This window comes from Leuciscus leuciscus (genome assembly GCF_965113295.1).
Source record: "Leuciscus leuciscus genome assembly, chromosome: 4".
In the NCBI taxonomy this organism is placed as follows: domain Eukaryota; kingdom Metazoa; phylum Chordata; class Actinopteri; order Cypriniformes; family Leuciscidae; genus Leuciscus; species Leuciscus leuciscus.
The window spans coordinates 28169002-28173773 of NC_138728.1; positions in this window are offsets into that span (position 1 = coordinate 28169002).

Consider the following 4772-nt stretch of genomic DNA (forward strand, 5'->3'; position numbering starts at 1 on the left):
CTTTAACACCGCTTTAGTGTTACTTTAACACTCTGTAGAGTGGGACCATATTTGCTCTGAGCAGTGTTGATTTAACACTGTGGAATTTACTGTGTACTTTGTTATGATTTTAGTATCATACTGATTAATAAATGCACGCACAATTATCCGTGAACTTGATTTGAACAAATGCCTTTCAACTTGTGTGTGCAAAATTCAGAATTAAATGAATGTGCAGCAATTTGTACAAATAGAGAGTCTGTAGGCGTACTATACTGTTGTAGCCATTAAATAAGCACATGTTTCATATTTGTTAAAATATTATAATGTTATTTCTTTTCCATTTATGTTGATTATGAAAAGTGAACTGCACGAGTAAGATAGGATGTGCAATATGAGACATGGAGTGGGTCAGACATGATTTTGACCACTTCATTAAGTTTTGTTTTGTAAAAAGCCTTTCTTTAAAGTGAATTTCGTTTTGTATAAATTGTATCTTAATTTTAATAAATTTTTCATCAATCAATTGCAATAATGAATAAGAAGCAAATATAACAGACAATATAATCATGGAGGCGCCCGCGCGGTCTCTTGCATTGCACGTTAACTGGAGCGCATATCTCATCCTAACTTAACGAAACTCAGTGTATGCCTCACACAGACATTAGAAATACATCAAATACACAAAGCTTGAAATGTCTTTAAACGAAATAATTCAAAACGAAAAAAGAAAAAGGCTACTCTCTGATTATGTAATCCATTATGTGCATTTCTCTCTATAGGCGCGTTCACTACGGATAGCCTATGGCGATCGTCAACTTCATCTTTACAGCTGACACTGTCAGAAAACACTAGTTTATTAATAAAAATCATGTACGCGTCACCGGATTTACAAATGTACATCTTGCTTGTTGCACGCACACATATTATGTCGAAATAACGAGATATTATGTTGAAATAACATTATTATTAATAATAATAGCCAACATCTTTTAATAATAATTCATAATTCATAATAATGTAATAATCATAATTGAATATTAAATATTTAATGGCCAAGTTTTGCGCAGCTCCCCCTGTCAATGATCTAGCACCTCCTCAGCACATGCATTAAAAATGATCTGGCGCCGCCCCTGCAGAGAAGCTACGTAAGTCATTTGAATTTTTTTGTTCCGTTACCTCCAACCCCCGTTTTGAGTCGCTCGGACTCGACTGAATTTGAAAACCAACGGACTCGGTCTCGACTCGGACTCGACCCTTCAAAGACTCGGTCTTGACTCGGACTCGACTAAATTTGAAAACCAACGGACTCGGTCTCGACTCGGACTCGACCCTTCAAAGACTCGGTCTTGACTCGGACTCGGCATAGGCGGTCTCGTCCCCATCAAAGTTGGCGCAATCGTCAGCGCATTCGGCTGTTAACCGAAAGGTTTGTGGTTCGAGCCCACCCAGGGACGAAGGCTGTTTTTCGTTGACGTGCTGCCATGTAACCACCAACACGGCCCCAGAATTTAGCACACGTGTGTCCACTAGCGCATCCGTGTCATTTAGGACACGTGACACGACCTTCCTTGGCCCCTTTTAGCGTATACAGCTTGGTCAGTTGCCTTGTGTTCAAAGAAGACAGCAGGTGTTATGTGAAAGTTTACATCAGCTCATGTTTGCTGTGGCGCCTGGATGGAATGGTCAGCGAGAACTATTCCTGTAAGTATTCTCAAGAAATTCAATCAGTCAATTGTGGAGGGTCGCACCAGCAAGCAACACTACATACTGGAGTGCTGTACACTGCAGCTGAAGAGTCACCAGTGTCTTTCTGCTCCATCTCACCTTCCAAGCAGCACAATCCCCCGGCTATCTGGGCCCACCTCAGCCCTGTGTTAGATATGGTGAGGGAGTGATACCCTCTCATCAATCGCCTCCATGTCTTCAGTGACGGTGCAGCTACTCAGTATAAACAAAAGGAAAACTTTTACCTACTGTCAAAAGAACCTTTCAAGAAAGGCTTCAAAGACATCAGCTGGAACTGGAGGCCAGCCATGGAAAGGGGGCTCCAGATGGTGTTGGGGGTACCCTTAAAAGATCAGCTGACAAAATTGTCCGCCATGGAGAAGATATCCCCAACGCAGAGGCCATGTTCCACCAGTTGAGGAACATCGGCACCTCTGTGAAACTTTTTTTTGTGGGAGAAGATGATGTTGAGAGGAAAGTCAATGAAATGATGGATGTGCCCCCGCTTGAGAATTAAAATCCACCAAGTCGTTAGTTTATCTACAGGAACAATCAAATACCAGGACATAACTTGCCTTTGTCAGGCAGACAAAGGTCTACTCGATTGTGCATGCTATGGGCTGAAGGAGGTTAGCCTGGGAGAAGAAGAAAGCCCACACTGCTTTGAAGAACCATCACGCCCTGAGGTCATCACAAAAGAAAACATTGGGCAGTGGTGCGTTGTCAATTATGATGGTGAACCCTACCCAGGAATAATCCAGGAGGTTGAAGAAGATATAAGTGTGAAATGCATGCACAAGAATGGGACCAACAAGTTCTTCTGGCCGAGTCCACGAGAGGACATAAGCTGGTACAGGGATGAGCAGATTGTGTGCCTGATGAAAGAGCCACAAGCTTTAAACAAGAGGTCCGTCCAGTTAGAGAAGTAAGTGTGGGATTTTATAGAAAAACACCTGGGTTGCTGTTACTGTTATCTGTAAAAAATATGTTTAAAGTGTGAATTTTAAGTTATCAGAATTTTTTTTTAAGTTTGAATGTTGATGTGGACGTGTCTTTCTTCTTCAGGGGGTGCCAGGGTAAATTAGTTGATGACATTTATTGTTGTTCAGTGGTGTGATGTCCACCCTGTTACCCCTCTGTCCACCCTGTTACCTCTGTGTTTTTTTAAGTTAATAAAATAATTTCAACAAATGTTATGCATATCTTTGTGGTTATTTTTAGGGAACGAAATGGCAAAATGAAATAATTTAAAAATGGGACAAAATTCCATTGAAATGTCGATTGAAATGAAATTGAAAATGTCTTTTTATTCTAAAAGAAATGTGTTGAAATTACCACTGTGCCTTAAAATACAACAACTTTTTTCAAGATAATGCTTGTTGATGAACACTTTGTTAAAATACATTTGCTGGGTAAAGTGAGGGACATTTTAGCTCTTAGAAAATGTAAATATTTCAATAACTGTGAATTCAAAACATTTATTAATTGAGATGAGAATGTCCTGTAACAGGGTGGACATTTGGCCTTTGCATGTGTGAAGAATTTGGTCAAAATTATTAAAGAGTAATTTCCTGAGCTGGACCAATATATTTTTCTTGTAGTGTAAAAAGCCATTCTTCAGATACAATTATTAAATCATGGAAATTTTAACTTTTTTGATAGAGATTTACCAAGCTGAAATGGCACTGAATAGTAGGAATGACCCTCCAAATTATTACCTTACTCGTAACTTGTGCTCATCATTTAACTTTTCTCTTAGTGCCGCCCTGATGAACTTTTTTGGAACATCAGGAAACTTTTTTTGTACTGTGTCTGTAAATGCAATTCCGCTTATCATATGTGATTATAACATTATTACAATTTTGCACTGTAACTGCAACATCATGTTTGCGTAAAGAAAAAAGCAGGACATTTTACTCACCTAGGATCAGCACAACTTTCCTGGTCAAGAGCTGGCTTTGCCATAGCGCCTTTGTTAGCATTGTCAGCCCTTCTAGACAGCCCATGTGTGGCCAACGTCTCTCTCCCAAACTGCCAGATCTTTCACCATGGCATAACATGATGTAGGCGTGAAGTCAGTGGAGCGCGCGTGATTCGTCACTCTTTTCAGTGCTGAATCTGACCAAGGCAAGTTGAACGAGAAGCTAATTTTAGCAGTCAGAAACTCCTTTAATTTATGATATATCTCTGTGTACATACAGTGGTATTCGCCGTGCTGACTCCGAACCTGAATGGTTTCATGAGCCCAGATAGACCGGTATTTACCCGTTTGCTACAGTTAAATGGCTGGGATGGCAAAGAGCACTCGCTGTTTCTCGTTCATCTTTAATATTATGCATTATATGTACTGATTCCATTTATATTTAGACTTTTCCTTCCAAAATATTTGTTTGTAGCAACAAGAAAACGGATTTGTTGTCTACAACATGGAGTAACATCCGTGAATGTCACTCACAAACATTACTATGCAACCAGTAGTGGGAACACCCACTAGCGACCTAAAGACCTGCAGCGACTAGGGATGCTCATATTGACTGTTTAACCGTTAACCGAAAGTAAAATTTTTGACCGATTAATACTATCAGTTAAACGGTTTAAAATTATATATATATTTTTTTTCTTTTTCTGCATGGTTAAAAAAAAAAAAAAACGATATAGCGGCAGCCTATATTTGTTAACTCACGGGGCGCGTCCTACTGTGTGGGACCATTTCGACAGAAAGGGCGATGAAGTTCAATGCAAATGCAGAGAATCTGCTCGATGCTTCTGTAGGTTTTCAAGAGCTAACGTTACTTGCAGAAATGCAGTAGGTGCGTGAATATTTGATGTGAATCCAGGTTGTTGATGTTCTGTGTGCTGCAGTGCTGTTTGCACGTTAAAATCAACCCGTGAAAAAAGTTTTGTATTTTTAACGGGTCACAGACACTCGTCAATTTTACTTTTATTTATTGCATGGATTGGTTGAATTCTAATGTAGAATGCGGTGTGTTATTTCTTGATAACAGACGCTGCTGAGTATAACCAAATTGTCTCTGGGTATAACACACCGTTGCCATGAAAAACAG